Source organism: Bubalus kerabau, chromosome 1, assembly GCF_029407905.1.
Source record: "Bubalus kerabau isolate K-KA32 ecotype Philippines breed swamp buffalo chromosome 1, PCC_UOA_SB_1v2, whole genome shotgun sequence".
Classification (NCBI taxonomy): domain Eukaryota; kingdom Metazoa; phylum Chordata; class Mammalia; order Artiodactyla; family Bovidae; genus Bubalus; species Bubalus kerabau.
Genome location: NC_073624.1, coordinates 138521023 through 138539023, shown reverse-complemented (window position 1 = coordinate 138539023; position 18001 = coordinate 138521023). Strand labels below are relative to the sequence as shown.

Here is an 18001-nt window from a genome sequence, read left to right as displayed (position 1 = left end):
ATCATTTCCTGATCTTGTAATTATAAACCACTGAGTTGGATGTTTGAGTGTAATTTACTAGAGGTATAATTCTTGCTGAAACCGCAACAAGCACAACAGCCTCTTTTATTAAGAGTATGCATTCGTGTCAGCGATCAAGCATATGAAGTCACATTTATATTTATCTTTGTTTTTGTCCCATCTCAGCTATAAGTTCATAAACTTTAAGAGAAAAAGATTCATCCCATCCATTTCTTTTATACTCTGTTTCACAGCATTCCCCCTGGTTGTGCCTTAGCTCCCAAAGGACACTTGATAACAGTGAGTAACCAACACGTCTCTCTTTGGGGTGTAGCTGACTTTGGAGAAGTAATGTGGGAGTCCCAGTGTCACGTTCTAAGTGTGACACTAATCCAGAAACTTCCATATGACTTGACAGTAATTTCCTTTATTTCTCTCTCTTTTTTTTTTCCTTCAGCTGCCACCACCAGTTCATTAGCAAGTCTGGTTAGTTCTGCCTTTAACATAGATCCAGAATCTTCACACTTCTTTCCTTCTCTACTGTTATTAACCCAGACCAAGTCATCTTCTTAGGCTTACGTATTAGCTTTTTTCCCCCTCCGCCGCAATGCCCAGAGGCTTGCAGGCTTTATTTCCTGACCAGAGATTGAACCTGGGCCCTCAGCAGTGAATGCGTGGACTCCTAACCACTGGACAACCAGGGAATTCCCTATGTTAGCCTTTTTTTTTTTTTAGTTTATTTATGGTTGTGCTGGGTCTTCATTTCTGCATAGTTTTTCTCTAGTTGTGGCAAGTGGGAGCTACTCTCATTGTGCGTGGGCTTCTCGTTGTGGTGGCTTCTCCTGTTATGGAGCATGAACTCTAGGGCATGCAGGACTTCCATAGCTGCAGCACCTGGGCTCAGTAGTTGCAGCTCCCGGGCTCAAGAGCACAGGCCCAGTAGCTGTGGTGCACGAGCTTAGCTTTTCACAGCATGTGGAGTCTTCCCAGATCAGGGATTGAAACTGTGTCTCCTGCATTGGCAAGCAGATTCTTTACCACTGAGCCGCAGGAAAGCCCTGTATTAGCCTTTTTGTCTGCTTTCCATGCTGGTTCTATTGCTTCCCTCCACCCCTCAGTGCACCCTACCCAAACCCTTTCATTTTTTACACAGCGGAAAGAGAATGTAAATCAGATTCTCACTGTGCATCAGATGTTTCAGGTTCATTGCATCCTGGAGCCTTTTCACCTATTCTTTCTGCCTGGACAGTTTGGGAAGTTCTCCCCTTCTATGGCTGGCTCATACTGTCATTTACATCGAGCTCAAAAGTAATTTCTGGGAGAGATTCTGAAATCTTCTTTTTTCTCTTGCAACTCTTCTGTCATCTTTGCCTACTCATAAATATATATGTCATTCACTTAGTCCTATTTCAAGCAGAGAATAGTGAATTTCAGAGGAACTTACCTTTCAGTACTTTAGAGCTGAAAACAACATAAAAATTTTTTTCTAGTTGTAATATTAATCCATGCTTATTAAGGAAATTTGAAAATAGAAAGTTAAAAAAAAAAAAGAAAAGAAAATAGAAAGTAAATGAAATAATTAAATTACCTGAAACTCTACCTCTACCTTCTAGTTGTTCAATCACTAAATTGTGTCTGACTCTTTGCGACCCTGTGGACTGCAGCACACCAGGCTTCACTGTCCTCCACTATCTCCTGGAGTTTGCCCAAACTCATGCCCATCAAGTCAGTGATGCCATCCAACCATCTCATCCTCTGTCATCCCCTTCTCCTGCCTTCGATCTTTCCCAGCATCAGGGTCTTTTCTAATGAGTCAGTTCTTTGCATCAGATAGCCAAAGATGGCGCTTCAGCATCAGTCCTTCCAATGAATATTCAGGACTGATCTCCTTTAGGATGGACTGGTTTGATCTCCTTGAAGTCCAAGGGACTCTCAAGAGTCTTCTCCAACACCACAGTTCGAAAGCATCAGTTCTTTGGTGCTCAGCCTTCTCTATGGTCCAACTCTCACATCCATACATGACTACTGGAAAAATAATAGCTTTGACTATACAGGCCTTTGTTGGCTAAGTAATGTCTCTGCTTTTTAATATGCTGTCTATGTTGGTCATAGCTTTTCTTCCAAAGAGCGAGCATCTTTTAATTTCATGACTGCAGTTACCATCTGCAGTGATTTTGGAGCCCAAGAAAATAAAGTCTGTCACTGTTTCCATTTTTTCCCATCTATTTGCCATGAAGTGATGGAACTGGATGTCCTAATCTTAGTTTTTTGAATGTTGACTATTAAGCTACCTTTTACACTCTCCTCTTTCACCTTCATCAAGAGTCTTTTTAGTTTCTCCTTGCTTTATGCCTTTAGGGTGGTGTGATCTGCATACCTGAAGTTGTTGATGTTTCTCCCTGCAATCTTGATTCCAGTTTGCAATTCATTCAGCCTAGCATTTCCCATGCTGTACTCTGCATATAAGTTAAATCAGCAGGTTGACAATGTACACCCTTATGTACTTCTTTCCCAATTCTGAACCAATCCGTTGTTCCATGTCCATTTCTAATCATTGCTTCTTGAACTGCATGCCGGTTTCTTAGCAGACAGGCAGGGTGGTCTGGTATTCCCATCTCTTTAAGATTTTTTCACAGTTTGTTGTGATCTACATAGTCAGAGGCCTTAGCATAGTCAGTGAAGCAGAAGTAGATATTTTTCTGGAATTCTCTTTTTCTATGATCCAGTGGATATTGGCAATGATCTCTGGTTCCTCTTCCTTTTCTCAACCCTGCTTGTGCATCTGGAAGTTCTTGGTTCACGTACTACTGAAGCCTAGCTTGAAGGATTTTGAGCATTACCTTGCTAGCATGTGCAGTGAGCACAATTGTACAGTAGTTTGAGCATTCTTTGGCATTGCCTTTCTTTGGGATTGGAATGAAAACTGACCTTTTCCAGTCCTGTGGCCACTGCTGAGTTTTCCAAATGTGCTGACATATTGAGTGCAGCACTTTAACAACATCATCTTTTAAGATTTGAAATAGTTCAGCTGAAATTCTATCACCTCCACTAGCTTTGTTCATAGTAATGCTTCCTTAGGCCCACTTGACTTCAGACTCTAGGATGTCTGGCTCTAGGTGAGTGACCACACCATGGTCCTGGTTATCCAGGTCATTAAGACTTTTTTTGTATAATTCTTCTGTGTATTCTTGCCACCTCGTCTTAATCTTCCCTGCTTCTGTTAGGTCCTTGCTGTTTCTGCCCTTTATTGTGCCCATCTTTGCACAGGTTTATCAGGAGACAGGTAAGGTAGCCTGGTATTCCCATCTCTTTAAGACTTATCCACAGTTTGTTGTAATCCATACAATCAAAGACTTTAGCATAGTCAGTGAAGCAGAAGTAGATGTTTTTCTGGAATTGTCTTGTTTTTTTTATGATTGAGCAGATGTTGGCAATTTGATCTCTGGTTCCTCTGCCTTTTCTAAATCCATCTATAGTCTATAGATAGAGCATATGCTCTTTGCACAGAGCATGTAGTGATATAGTATTTCATCCATCCATCAAGCGCTCAGTTGTGTCTGACTCTTAGCAACCTTACGGCCTATAGCTTGTCAGGCTCTTCTGTCCATGAGATTCTCCAGGCAAGAATACTGGAATGGGTTGCCATTTCCTCCTCAAAGGGATCTTACCGACCCAGGGATTGAACCCATGTCTCCTGTGTCTCCTGCATTGCAGGCAGATTCTTTACCACTTGAGCCGTTGAGGAAGCCCAATGCAGTATTATTGATTACTAAATATTAAGTCCATGTTCTCTCCTTCTTCTTTCTTGATATTTTCTCAGTCATGTTTACTCTGAAGAATGAAAAGAGTTAAACAGTGATACATATACCATTCCTTTGATTGCTCAAATAGCTGTTTTAAAAATACATAAATATGTTTTGAAATTTCATCTGAATGTTGCATATGTAATCAGTGCATAGCATGTGTTTTATTGTAATGACAAGCGGCATCTGTTAAAAATGATTCTCCATAATGCCATTCCAGCTTGCCTAAATCTTAATGTATTCAGCATATTTCTGTTCAGATAGTGCTGTGCTTCACTATGGAAGTGCTGACCTGATTACTCACTCCTACCCCAAAAGCAGCCCGTCCTTGGTTTCTTGTCCCTCGGCTCTCCCTGTCTGTTCTACTGCCGAGGAGCTATGTTCTCAAGCCTACCTTCCCTCTCCCCATTCCCGGTCCAAATCTTGGCTCTCCAAGAGGCCTCAGGTGAGTAGCCAGACCTGAGCCAGACCTCAGGTGAGTAGCCAGGCAGAGGGTCAAAGCCAGCTACAGGGGAGAGAGTCACAAAGACCATTCCAAGTCTGTGTGTGTGCATAGTTACTCAATCATGATGGACTTTTTGCGACCCCATGGATTGTAGCCCGCCAGGCTCCTCTGCCCACGGAATTTTCCAGGTAAGAATACTGGAGTGGGTTGCTATTTCCTCCTTCAGGGGTTCTTCCTGACCCAGGGATTGAACTCAAATCTCTTGCGTCTCCTGCCTAGTGATTCCTAATTTCTGAGAGTGGGCTTTAGGAATCTGAATTTAACCAGGAGCTCCATGGGATTCTGATGCAAATTAATGTTCGAGAGCCATCAATTAATTTGCCAAGATGGGTATACAGGATGGCTCAGGCTGGCCAAGCACTGCGGTGTGAGAATTACGTCAGGTGAGCGTCGCAATGGTTACACAGACTTCTTGGGCTGGCTGAAGGAGGTTTTGTTTTTGCAGCCCCTTCAGTTTTGTGCCCCCGCAGGGAGTCCCTCACTTGCTTCACCCTAGTCCTGGCCCGGCTTGGAATCTGTACTTCCAGAGAAGGCATGATCAAACGCTGCTAAAGGGCATGGGACCGGTGGCACTGCCACCTAGCTGTATTACCTGCTGCTGCTGCTAAGTCGCTCAGTCGTGTCCGACTCTGTGCCACCCCATGGACTGCAGCCTACCGGGCTCCTCTGTCCGTGGGATTTTCCAGGCAAGAGTACTGGAGTGGGTTGCCATTACCTTAGGCAAGTTACTTATATACTCTGTACGCCAGTTTTTCCCTTGGGAAAACAGGAGTAATAATGACACCAACTTTACAGAATTTGCTGTGAGGAATAAATGGAATAATCCATGTGAAGAGCTTAGTATTGCACCCATTAGAGAGCAGGGTACAGGCCCCGTTGGCTGCCACACTGCTTGTCCTATGGGCCAGTTTTGTTTTCCTCTATGGGAAACTCGGCCTGACTTTCACAGGAGACATTCACATGTTTCCAGAACGCAACCCATTCATAACTTGGGGATGTCCAACCTAAATGGTTTTGGCTTTGTCACTGTTTGGAGGAGTTAATCAGAGGCCATATTATTCTCATGCTAATTAAAAGAATAAAGCCCCAGGCAGCAAACCAACCCCAGCTGCCTGTGGTTGCTTTTATATCACCCAGCATCTTTCTTTAGAGGAGCCCTAAAAACTCAACTGATATTGTCAGCTTAGTAAACAACCTCATAAAGCCTCTTTGAGGAAGATGTATTATTAAAATTGAGATTGTTTAAAACAAAGCCTCTTTCCAAATAGGATAAAATGTAAAAACTCCAAAAAATATACCAAAAAAGGAAAGCCAAATCAAAGAAAATTTGAGCATATAGGATCAGTGAGAGAAAAACTGTTTCAGTCTAGTTTTTCTGTTACTTTATTGTTAATGAGTAGAAACATCAGTAAGAAATTACAGATAATTTCAGAGGCACACTGAAGATAATTTTAGAGGCAGAGGGAATTGTGGGTTTATTTCTTTTTGTTGGCATCTGAACGGCCCTCTATTTTGTGTTCCCATAGGCCAGTCCTACGGTCTGTATCTGCCTTACTTAACGAGAGACCATTTCCCCAAACTCTCCCTGTCTCATTCTGCACAAGCTCTCTGGTGATCATCCCGAACACCCTCAGTATAGATCCCACTCCCACTTCAGAATCTTACCTTAGGGGCATCCTCTCTGAATTCTGACCTGCACCAGGAATGTGCTGCCTCCTCTTTCTGGCTTTCCTTCTCTGTCCCAGCCTGTCTCCTGTAGCACCTGTTATCTGGGGTGATTTCTAATATCCGTTGCTACTTTTCTCTCTTGAAGCCCCTTCAGAAGAGGAAGAGGGCCTCAGGTTTTGTTGTATTCCCAGCAACCAGTGTCCTAGATGCTCAATAAACATTTGTTGATGGTGATGATAATGATGTTGACTAAAAACTGGACTGATTATCTGGACTCTTCTTGTGATTAAATTGTGAATTAATTTCAGGTTTATTACAGCAGTGAATGAAATGGAAATCGCTCCCTACTTGGGACAGCAGGGCTGTGATGAGGTAGAGTAACCCCCAAACAAGTTCTAAGTTAGTTTCCCTTTTCCCTGATGCTAGTTTGCACCAGGATTTTGAGAAAATTCATGGACCTGCCACAAGAAGGTTTTTTGCTATTTACTACCATGTGCTGCCAGCTGATGGTTAAACACTAGATAATTTTAAAGTCCTCCCAAGAATTTCCGATTCCTTTCTTTGTCTCACTTGCAGCAGGACACTAGTCTTAATTTGCTACTTTCCCCTCATTGCCCCCTGATTCACAAGGATAAATTTAAGAGGGGAGCTGGCAGGGACTAATTTGTACAAGTCAAAGGCATGTTAAAAGTTAATGTATTTCCCTAGCCAGGTTGGGGACTAATGTAGCAATAAATTTAATGAAGATGACAGATGGTTTACATAATGAGAAACCAGCTAATGTGGAACTAGAGAACCTTTTGTTTTTCTAGGGGGGAAGGACAGGAGCTAAGCAGTGTTCGACGTTTGTTTACAAAGCATCCACAGTAGCACAAGAATCCAAGAGATGGGGAAGGGTGCCTTTGTTGTCAAGCTATCCCCAATTCAGTCTCTTCCTCTTATAGTCTCACTGCTGTTTTTGGATTTGGGGTCAGCATGCCATGTTCCAGCTGACATTCCTGGGCACCTATGGAAGCTGGTGCTTCAGGCCCCTGGTTCCTGTTATGTCAGGGTGGAGACCGAGAGTTTTTAATCTCAGTCTTCTTACTTACTGACTCTGATAAGCTGTTCACCCGCTAGGTCTCACTTTTAGTCCTTTGGGACTGAGTACCCCATTGGAGTTGTCAGGATGAAATATAGTCATAGTATAACAAGGAAGGGTTCCTTTGCCCGCAGCACCGAAAGCCAAACTCTGACAGCAGGTATTTGCAGCAAAGTCAGTGTTTATTTGCCGGAGAAGGCGATGGCACCCCATTCCAGTACTCTTGCCTGGAAAATCCCATGGATGGAGGAGCCTGGTGGGCTGTAGTCCATGGGGTTGCGAAGAGTCAGACACGACTGAGCGACTTCACTTTCATTTTTCACTGTCATGCATTGGAGAAGGAAATGGCAACCCACGCCAGTGTTCTTGCCTGGAGAATCCCAGGGATGGGGGAACCTGGTAGTCTGCCATCTGTGGGATCGCACAGAGTCAGACATGACTGAAGTGACTTAGCAGCAGCAGCAGCAAGGGTTTATTTGCAGGCTCCAAGCAAGGGTGTGGGAGACAAGTCTCAGATCTGCTCCAACTTGGTCTTTGAGTGAGAGGTTTTTAAAAGAGGAAGAACAGAGAAGCTGGGGCTGATCATCATCTCGTGATATTTTTGTGATGTTTCTTAATTGTAGTTTGGGGAGTCAGGATGTCTCTGGTTTAGGATTATCAAGCCATGTGGTCCGTGGCTTAGGGGTCTGTTTAACTCATCTTGCCCTCGAAAGACAATCTGTTTGTATGTTAATAATGTTATCTGTAAAAGCAATTTTAGTACTTTCATAATGTTATCAACAACAGCAGTTTTGGTCATCTGACTCTGACTGATGAGGGTTCATTTAGCATGGGTTTGGGGACAAGAAAGTTTCGGATAGAGATGTTAATAAGTAACTCAGTAAGGGAACTTCATTTTAAAGGGCTTAATTTCAATAGCTGGAGAATGTGTAAGAGTGCCCAATTCATGGTATATTCCCAATAAATGGTAGCTCTTTTTACTGTTACTATTGAAGAATTTTAATCAACTCCACTCCTTCTGAATTGATGAAGATTCTGCATTTTCTCCTTCCTTTTTTTCATTTTCCGTTTCTCCTTGTTTCACTTCATCTCTTCTTTAAGTCTTAATAAATCTTCTAGGCTTCCTAGAGAAATAGGATATGTTACAGGGTTGGGTTTTATTTATTTTTTTGTTACTGTTGAATGTAATAATAAATAAATGATGATAGTGTTGCAGGGTATAACAGAATGGGCTAAAATTTCACTTCAAGAAACTTAGGGCAGCTGTTACACAGATCTTCCGACCGTGAGAAGAAAGGGAGTGGACCCTTTCTGGACCTTGCAGTGTCACCTAAAATAAAAGGCTGAGCTAGGTAATGCATGAACAGAGAAGACCGTCACCCAGAACAAGAGGGAGAAGTCACAACCCACTGCAGTTGCTGAACAACAATGCCCCGTGAGAGGAATTCAGGATGAAAAGCAGGATGAGGCAGTCTGTGCTTTGGATATATGGGCCTCTAGATAGTTAGATGCCTCTTTAGGGAAGAATTTCAATGACCTTTGATTCTTGTGTCTTTCCATACATAGAAGAGCACTAAAATCATTAGCTTGGAATATTTGTTCTTTGTGACTAGCAGTAATCTTTTACCAAGATGTAATCTTGACTACATGTATTTAGTAGCCAAAAAAAGTCATCCATATATTGGCCCTTCCCCTACCTCTTCAGAGCAGTTCCTCAACATTAACCGAGTGGCTGTTTCTCAGCCTATAGTGCTTAGGAAGACCCTGAACAAAACTTAAATACACAACTCTTGTGTTGTGTGTTTTTCTTTAAGTTAACACTTGTAACAGGGCTTCAAATGTGTCGGTATTTTCCCCTCAGCAGGAGAAGGCAATGGCACCCCACTCCAGTACTCTTGCCTGGAAAATCCCATGGACGGAGGAGCCTGGTAGGCTGCAGTCCACGGGGTCGCTAAGAGTCAGACACGACTGAGCGATTCACTTTCACTTTTCACTTTCATGCATTGGAGGAGGATATGGCAACCCACTCCAGTGTTCTTGCCTGGAGAATCCCAAGGACGGGGGAGCCTGGAGGGCTGCCGTCTATGGGGTCGCACAGAGTCGGACACGACTGAAGCGACTTAGCAGCAGCAGCAGCAGCAGCAGGAATGGGTCAGATGTAGTGATAAATTGTACTGAGTCAGCTCTGACTCTTTTCATAAGAAACTACTTTAGGAGCATCCAGGGATCTAAAGTGGAGAAGGCAATGGCAACTCACTCCAGTACTCTTGCCTGGAAAATCCCATGGATGGAGGAGCCTGGTAGGCTGCAGTCCATGGGGTCGCGAAGAGTCGGACACGACTGAGCGACTTCACTTTCATTTTTCACTTTCGTGCATTGGAGAGGGAAATGGCAACCCACTCCAGTGTTCTTGCCTGGAGATTCCTAGGGATGGCAGAGCCTGGTAAGCTGCTGTCTATGGGGTTGCAGAGTCGGACACAACTGAAGCGACTTAGCAGCAGCAGCAGGGATCTAAAGAGGCTTGGAAAGGGCAAGCCCTTTCCTGGAGAGTTTTCAGGTGAGGCTGGGCTTGACCTGCAGGGGAAAAGGTATAATCAGTTACCAGCAGTGAGCTGGTTGTAGTGAAGCCCTCTGGGCACCAGGGGGCAGTCAGCTCCTCAGAGGGCTGCTGAATCAGGGTCTGAAGAGCTTGTGCCTCTTAGGGATGGACAAATGGATGCACTGAGGCAGGAAAGGAGCTGAAAGCAAGAACAAGGGCTTCTTCAGAGCTGACTGCAGGGAGGTCGTGGAACACTGCTGGTTAACGTGTCTGTTGAGGAAACCGCGGGGTCAAGCTTGAAGCTGACTAAGAGCTGAAGCCACAGGCTGTGTGACCAGGTAGCTGCAACCAGAGCCCCTGCCCCTGGGACAGACCACTGCTAACCCGTACCTCCACAGGAGACTCAAACATAGGTCTGGCTCCGTCTCTGCAGGATCTCTGGGTTCTGGTGCGTACAAGGTTTTGTTTGAGCCGCCTGAGCATGTCTGGCTGGTATGGGGTTTGATTGTAAATGCGATTTTGCCCCTTCTACCATCTTGCTGGGGCTTCTCCTTTGCCCTTCGATGTAGGGTATCTTATTTTGGTGGGATCCAACATTCTCCTGTAGATGGTTGTTCAGGAGGGAGTTGTAGTTTTGGAGTTCTTGCAGGAGGAGATGAGCGTACATCCTTCTACTCTGTCATCTTGCCAGAGTCAGTAACTGGACATGGAACAACAGGCTGGTTCCAGATTGGGAAAGGTATACGTCAAGGCTGTATATTGTCACCCTGCTTATTTAACTTATATGCAGAGTACATCATGCAAAATGCCGGGCTGGATAAAGCACAAGCTGGAGTCAAGATTGCCGGTAAAAATATCAATAACCTCAGATATGCAGATAACACCACCCTTATGGAAGAAAGTGAAGAGGAACTAAAAAGCCTCTTGATGAAAGTCCAAGAGGAGCGTGAAAAGTCTGGCTTAAAACTCAGCATTCACAAAACTAAGATCATGGTATCCTGTCCCATCACCCCATGGCAAATATATGGAGAAACAATGGAAACAGTGACAGGCTTTATTTTTGGGGGCTCCAAAATCACTGCAGATGGTGATTGCAGCCATGAAATTAAAAGACGCTTGTTCCTTGGAAGAAAAGCTATGACCAACCTAGACAGCATATTAAAAAGCAGAGACATTACTTTGCTGACAAAGTTCTGTCTAGTCAAAGCTATGGTTTTTCCAGTAGTCATGTATGGACGTGAGAGTTGGACCATAAAGAAAGCTGACTGCCAAAGAATTGATGCTATTGAACTATGGTGTTGGAGAAGATTCTTGAGAGTTTCTTGTACTGCAAGGAGATCAAACCAGTCAATCCTAAAGGAAATCAGTCCTGAAGATTCATTGGAAGGACTGATGCTGAAGCTGAAGCTCCAGTACTTTGGCCACATGATGTGAAGAACTGACTCCTTGGAGAAGACCCTGATGCTGGGAAAGATTGAAGGCAGGAGGAAAAGGGGATGACAGAGGATGAGACGGCATCACTGACTTGATGGACATAAGTTTGAGCAAGCTCCGGGAGTTGGTGATGGACAGGGAAGCCTGGCGTGCTGTAGTCCATGGGATTGCAAAGAGTTGGACACGACTAAGTGATTGAACTGAATTGAAGAGCTGAAACATCCCTGAGGTGAGAAGCAGCATAGTAAGAAGAAAAGGGATTATCTTAATGAAACAGGGAAGGTCTGTCCTGCCTTGGCTTCTTAACTAAACCAATGGGAAGCTGTTTTATTGTTTTGGCCTTGGCTTCTTGATTTGTAAGTTGGGAACACCAGCCTTTCAGAGCTGTCGAGTGTGGGAGGCAATGCGTACCTGGCGATGTGCTCACAAAATGAAAGTGATTATTGACAACTCCTTCATTTTTCCAGGTAAGAAAATCAATACTAAAGGAAGCTATCAGTTTGTGAGCTACATCAGTGTGTTTCCAACTGGAAAATGCACAGAAATTGCCTGGAGAGCTGGTTTAAATTGAAGAATCTGGCTTAGAAGGCCTGGGTGGGGCCGAAGATTGCAACTCTTAACATGCTTCCAGGTCAAGCCCACACTGCCTATCCTCGGGCCAAATTCTGGATGGCAACAACCTGCAGAACACAACCTGCCAGAGTTGTGGTGAGCTTTAAGTGTCATGTGGATAAAAGCCCTTAGCAAATAGTCTTCTTAGGGAGGCCTACAGTGAATTTGTTTGAGGAGCTGTGTGCCTTTAAGTCTGAGCAGAGCTGGGAGGAAGATGCTGCAGAGTAGAAGGAAATTGGTGGAGACCCTCTCAGGCAGGGTCCCCAGGTGGTTTCTACTTTGAGTTCTCTGGGGGGAGAGTCATTTAATGGGTCTGTCTATAGCAGCTCCAGTTGGTAGGATATAAGCCAGGTTGGGCAGTCAGTGCTATTGGAGAAGGTTTCCTGAAGATGGTGCCTGAGAGGCCAAGGGAGAGGAAGGCCCACCAAAGGAAAGGATGGCCCTCTTTTTTGGACCTCCACATCAGCAAGTTTATGACCCAGCAAAGTGCGGACTGTTCTCTGTGGGCCCAGCAAGCACAAATTTTTGAGTTTTATGAGGACATTCCAGCACTTACAGTGATTTTAAAAATTTAATGTCTGTGCTTTGCTCAGCGAACAGTGTTCTTTTAGAAATGGAACTAGATACCAGCCCAGGCTTCTCAGACATGTGCTTAACTGGCACCTGTTTAGGCCCTTCTTGCGGCGGGCTGCTGCTGACTGCTTAGGGCAGACACTCATTTGCTGTCTGGCCTTTGCTCATTTCATAACGCCTTCACCCTCCACAGATGTGGCCGAGCACTAGGAGGCTCCTTTCAAGGGTCAGCTTATGGAATAATTTCCCGTCATCTTTTATCCCAGTGTCTTAATGGAATTCTCAATGTGTTGTTCTTGCTTTCTGTTAAGAGTCACAGCAGGATTAAGGGAAGAGTCTTGAATGTACTTCACCTAATAAGATCAGGTACCAAGGGCATCTGACATAAATAGGAGAGACTCATTGCTTTTCAAGGCAATTGATGAGCTTTTAGGCAAAGGCACTGATTATACAAAAATAAATTAATCCCTGACCCAAACGCAAGGCAAAGTTATAAAGTCAGTGAAACCCAGGTTCTGTGTTTTGTGCTCCTATTTTCAGTAAAACCAACCTTAAGAATTGAATTCTTTTACATTTTTCCTAATATCCTAGCTCCGTGTTTCTCAGAGAGTGGCCTGAGGAACCCCTATGTCAGAATCACCTGTGTAGTATTTATAAACAATGGATATCACCTGGCACCAACCCCAAGCCATCTGAAGTTGTGGCAGTAGAGTCCTCAAGAGACCTGTGTTTTCAGCCCCTAAGGTTTGAGAACCACTGACATATTCTTTTTAAAAAAATTTTATTGGAGTACAGTTGATTTATAAGAACCACTGACTTCTTTAAGGGCATTAGCTGGGTTGGTTAAGAGGAGACTATGAATGGACTTTTAGCTGTAGTTTATCTCTTTATCTACATAAAATTTTATTTGCAGAAAATGTTTCCATGACTAAAAGAAGAATTAGAAAAATCTCTGGTTGTAGTGTATAGAGAATGGGTTTTCTTAGGTTCAGATCCTGACTGCCAATTTTTTGCCATCTTAGGCTGCTGCTGCTGCTAAGTCACTTCAGTCGTGCCCGACTGTGTGACCCCATAGACAGCAGCCCACCAGGCTCCCTGTCCCTGGGATTGTCCAGGCAAGAACACTGGAGTGGGCTGCCATTTCCTTCTCCAATGCATGAAAGTGAAAAGTGAAAGTGAAGTTGCTCAGTCGTGTCCGACTGTTAGCGACCCCATGGACTGCAGCCTACCAGGCTCCTCCATCCATGGGAGTTTCCAGGCAAGAGTACTGGAGTGGGTTGCCATTGCCTTCTCCGCATCTTAAGCTGGAGATTGGCAAATGACTGCTGGTTGCCAAAGGCCAGTCAACCTATTTTGGTCAATAAAGTTTTATTGAAACACAGCCTTGCCCATTTATTACATGTTGTCTATGGCTATTTTCAGCTATAATGGCTGAGTTGAGTAGTTATGACAGAGATTATAAGGCCTGCCAAGTCTAAAATGTTTGCTCACTGGCTTTTTAAGAAAAAGTTTAGCAACCCTTGGCTTAGGTGAGTTAAAGCCCTTCTCAGCCCCAGTTTTTCTCATCAATAATGTGAGATTAATAGCACCTATCTTGTATAATGTTGAAATAATTAAATGATATAATGTAAAATTTCTTGTCTGGCTTCTAATAATAATATTGGCTAAAATTTATTGATGGCTATGTGGTAGGCAAAAATTTAAACACTTTACATGGCTCTTCTCATTTATTCTTTATTATAATTCTGTGAAGTCTAATTATTATTTCCATTTTTCTGAGAAAAGTGGAGGCCAGGAGACTGAGTTGTCTGTCCACGGTGACACAGACTACAGTTGGCCGAGTCTGGATTTGATCCCAGAGCCTGTGTTCTTCATCACTGTGCTGAATTTCTTCCAGTAAAGTTAGTTTCCTACCTTTCCCTCCCCCTCCTGAGGTTGGTCCTGCTTGTACCTCTCCTCGCAAATCTTAATCCCAAGAGGATTCTGAAATGGGAAAAAGACTGCAGAGTTTACTCCATAAAACTCATCGTTTTAAAGTTGAGGAAACTAAGGCCTTGTCCAAAGCCCCATAGTCAGATATGTGTAAAGCCAAGACTGGGGCCCAGGGGAGCCCTTGCTCACCAGTCAGCTGACATCATTGAACCATGGACTAGCTCTCCTCTGTGCTGGAAAGCATGGCTTGTTCTCTGGAGAGCTGAGAAGAAGTAAACACTTAAGTGCTTACTGTCCTCAAGGTTCATAACACTTTCAAATACATATCAGTATGTAAGTATTGGATGGCCTTAACTTTAAATGCCTGTTAAACCCAGGCCACCTGCTAAGGTGGCCATATTGTGTTTCTCACATCTCTGTTTCTCCCCACTCGCAGGGATTCCGAATTTATAGCGGTATGTACCAGTCTAGCCCTACTGGTTATTGAAACATTGAGATATTTCTGTATCCATTCGAAATCATGACTTTCCTGAGTCTGCCTGGTGCCCTTCAACTGACCTATCTTAACCCTCTCTCCACTCAGCTTCCCGCAATCTAGCAATTAAAGAGTTAAGCCCAGACAGACCAGTGGTTTAGAGGACCTTGCTCTAGGCCTCTTGGGCTGTGCAGTGCAGGTGTGGAGCTCATGGCTAAATTCAGTCCTTTGACTGTTCCCCGAGCCTGGTGTTGGCTTCTTCGGTTCAATAGGATGAGCTGAGTCAATGATATACTCTCTCTCCAGAATTTGTACCTAGAAGACAGGACAGTGGGACCTTTAAGTGGGAGTTGGAACAGCAGGAGGATTGTGAAGACAGTCATGTCCAGGGTGGGCTCCAGGCAAGGCTGGGATGTGAGGGAGCTGAGGAGGGTGGAGGGAAACCCAGAGAGAGACCGACAGCATGAGACAGAGCAGATGGCCAGGAGAGGGACACAGGGAGCCGTGGGTCCCAAGACCCACTTCGGTGGTTGAATACGTTCTAGGTCCTAAGACTCCCTACATGTGCCCAAACCAAACCCCTTTTTCCTGAACACGTCTGTTCTTGAAATACAAGAGCCAGAGAGATAAGAGTTTCAAGCCAATAGTCATTCATTCCATTGAAATTAAACCACAGCAAGAGACCCGTTTAAATCCTAAGAGCTATTGCAAGCGACACCACGCCGCGGAGAGCATCTGCATGACTGGCCCAGCCTCTGAGAAGATAAAGCTTCACTGTGATGAGGTTAGATGAGGTTAGCAGCTGAAACCTAGCGGCCTGAAGAATGCTCTCCTCTCTCAAATTGGCCTTGATTCAGGGCTGCTGCCCGTGAGCGTGAATGATCACTTTTAATAACCAAATGGACATTGAAATGGTAATGAGAACATTATGGTTTTCCAAATGAAATGCCTCAATCTAATACATTTTCCTTTGAGAACACTAATTTGAAAATAAAATCATAGTTAATTTAAGCTGAGTTAATTACAAGGAACCATGGAAAGTAACCAGCAAACGCCATGTTTACCACTGCTTCCATATACCGGTGCTCAAGTACCTATAGAGTCTATAATTTCTGATTTCCTGGGAAACTGAGGGTGGCTGGTGAGAGTTCTGTCATAACTGAATGTTTTCAGATGATTGTAAAATGTATTGGAAGAACCACAGACTGATGGGGAATGAGAAGATTTTAAGTAGGAATATGGATCATAGGCAAGACGAGTCCAAAGGCTAGGCCAGAAACGGAGTAGCAAGGTGGTGTGTCAGCAGGAGAGAGAAAAAAAACCCTTTAACGTGATACTCAAAGCCCAGTATTCTTTTTCACATGCTCTGAGCATCAGTCTCATGAACAGTCCTGGGGTTCATTTGTCTGTCTCTACTTGTTCATTCCTTCTGCTGAGAAGGCTGAAGTCTCTGATGGAAATTCTTTTGAGTCCTTCAAACCTACGCCCTCATACTTTCCTAATTCCTGTTCTGCCTCTAAATTTTTATTACCCTGTGTATGGCCTCCTGCCCCCATGATATTTAAAATATATTACCTTGTTTTCCAACATTTGACATACATGTTTCTGCTTTTACTATATGCTCCCTTGAACTTTTGCACTTTTTTTTTTTTTTTTTTTGCCTTGTATGCCAGGAATATCTATGTCCTCCCTTCTCCACCATTTCTGATGAACTCTTGTTTATCTTCAAGGAACAGTTCAAAAGACACTTTTCTGGGGAGCCTTCCTGGACTTCTCAAAGTAAGGTGCCCACATATCTTCTTGTTTTCTTTTGGTTGATATTTGTATAATTGTCTAGTAAATGTCTATCTCCCACTGTAGACCGGCCAGGGCGATGTGAGGCATACAGATTCCCAGTCCCTGGAGATTCTGGTTCCGTGGGTCTGGGGTCGGTTGTGGGGGCCTGGGAATTTCTGCATTAACAAGGATGCAGGTGATTCTTATCATCAAGAAAACTTGGCCGGTGCAGGTCCCCAGAGACTCATACTCAGTCTGGAGCAAGGCCTTGGCAGAATGTGAGAAGAGATAATATTTTCCAAGTCCAGTTTCTATTTTAGTTTCATATTTTGTAGGAAGCCTTGCCCTGTTTTTTTCCCATAATGTGTTACTTTTAGAATCCAGACTGATGAGCGTATCTAGCTGCTGGATGAGAAAGAGACTCAGAGCAGCGACCTTTTCTCATTAAGGGCCTGGATCATGCCTGTTCTACCCGATATTCCTTCCTGTCCCTGCACATATGCTGGTAGGTATCCTCTGCATTTGTAGAGTCCGTTATAGCTGAGATCTGCCCCACGTCCCTCCAGATTGTGCACTCGGGGAGCCCTAAGTAAGAAATTGGGGCTTTTGGTCAAAAGAACTTGGAGAGAGTTTATTGACGATAGAGTATTTCCCAAGGAATGGGCACTAAGCAATAGGCTGGGCTGAATCTGATGTGGAGAGACAGCTTTCGGAGTGATTTTAAAAGCTTATGTAATCACTTTCCAATATCCTACCATTTCCACCTCCCTCTTAACACAGAAGGGTCAGTGAACACATTTGAGTGATCAATGAAGGATAGAGAAGACAAGACTTGAAATCTTCAATATTTGCCTGAACAGCTGAGTCTGCCTTCCCCTTTAGAGTACTTATATTTTCTGCCCTTCTGCCTCTACTCATAAACACTGAACCCAGAAATGAGTTTCAGATTTTTGAGTAGCCAGTTGCAGTACTTTTCTTTGAGCTATCTATCTTATCCAGTTTTGGCTGCATCGTGCAGCAAGTGAGATTCTAGTTTCCCGACCAGGGAACCTATGCCCCTGCATCGGAAGCTTAAACTCTTAACCACTGGACCTTAGGGAAGTCCCCTTTGAGATATTTTGATTAAAAAATTTATTTCCATTTTGAGCACATTATTGAGATTTCTCAGAATTTGTTTTTCAGAAAAAATTCAAATTACAACCTAAACTTCAGATTAGTGACCTTAAACCATCTACTCTGATAGTTGGAATTTTATGTGTGTGATGATTTAATAAGACATTTATCAGAAGGCAAATGTTCTTTCATGAATCACCACTATCTTTTATATCAAAACCCATTACAGATAAAGAACTCAATGTACTTGTTTTTCCCAAGCATCTTTAAAGCAGAGCAGGTTTGTCTTGAACATGGCGTTTCTTTTCTATCAGAGCTTGTGGCTCTCATCTCTGCTGGGACATTAAGTGTCATTTAGGTTTCCTTCCACTTGGGGTCAGTATTGTGCTCCTGATAGTCACTGTGTTCTTGTTTTTGTTAACTTAAAAATGTTAATTTGGGCATTTCAGTGGAAATATCCACATAGTAACAAAATTGGAAGATGCCAGGG

General features: G+C 43.7%; 2 long non-coding RNA genes across 3 annotated transcripts in view; both read left to right on the top strand.

Moving 5' to 3' along the window:
- Positions 1–252: 252 nt before the first annotated feature.
- The window catches only part of LOC129658900 (uncharacterized), a 53383-nt gene continuing 35634 nt past the window's right edge, over positions 253–18001 (top strand). Inside the window, exons 1-2 of one of the 2 annotated variants that reach the window (XR_008717572.1) lie at positions 16295–16401; positions 16776–16903. This is a non-coding gene — a long non-coding RNA (uncharacterized LOC129658900). Of the gene's footprint in view, positions 301–16294; positions 16402–16775; positions 16904–18001 lie in introns of those variants that run through there. The other variant, XR_008717574.1, reaches the window with a different exon arrangement.
- On the top strand, positions 9694–13596 carry LOC129658897 (uncharacterized). Its single transcript, XR_008717567.1, has 3 exons — positions 9694–10044; positions 11498–11738; positions 13238–13596. It is a non-coding gene; the product is annotated as an uncharacterized LOC129658897 (long non-coding RNA).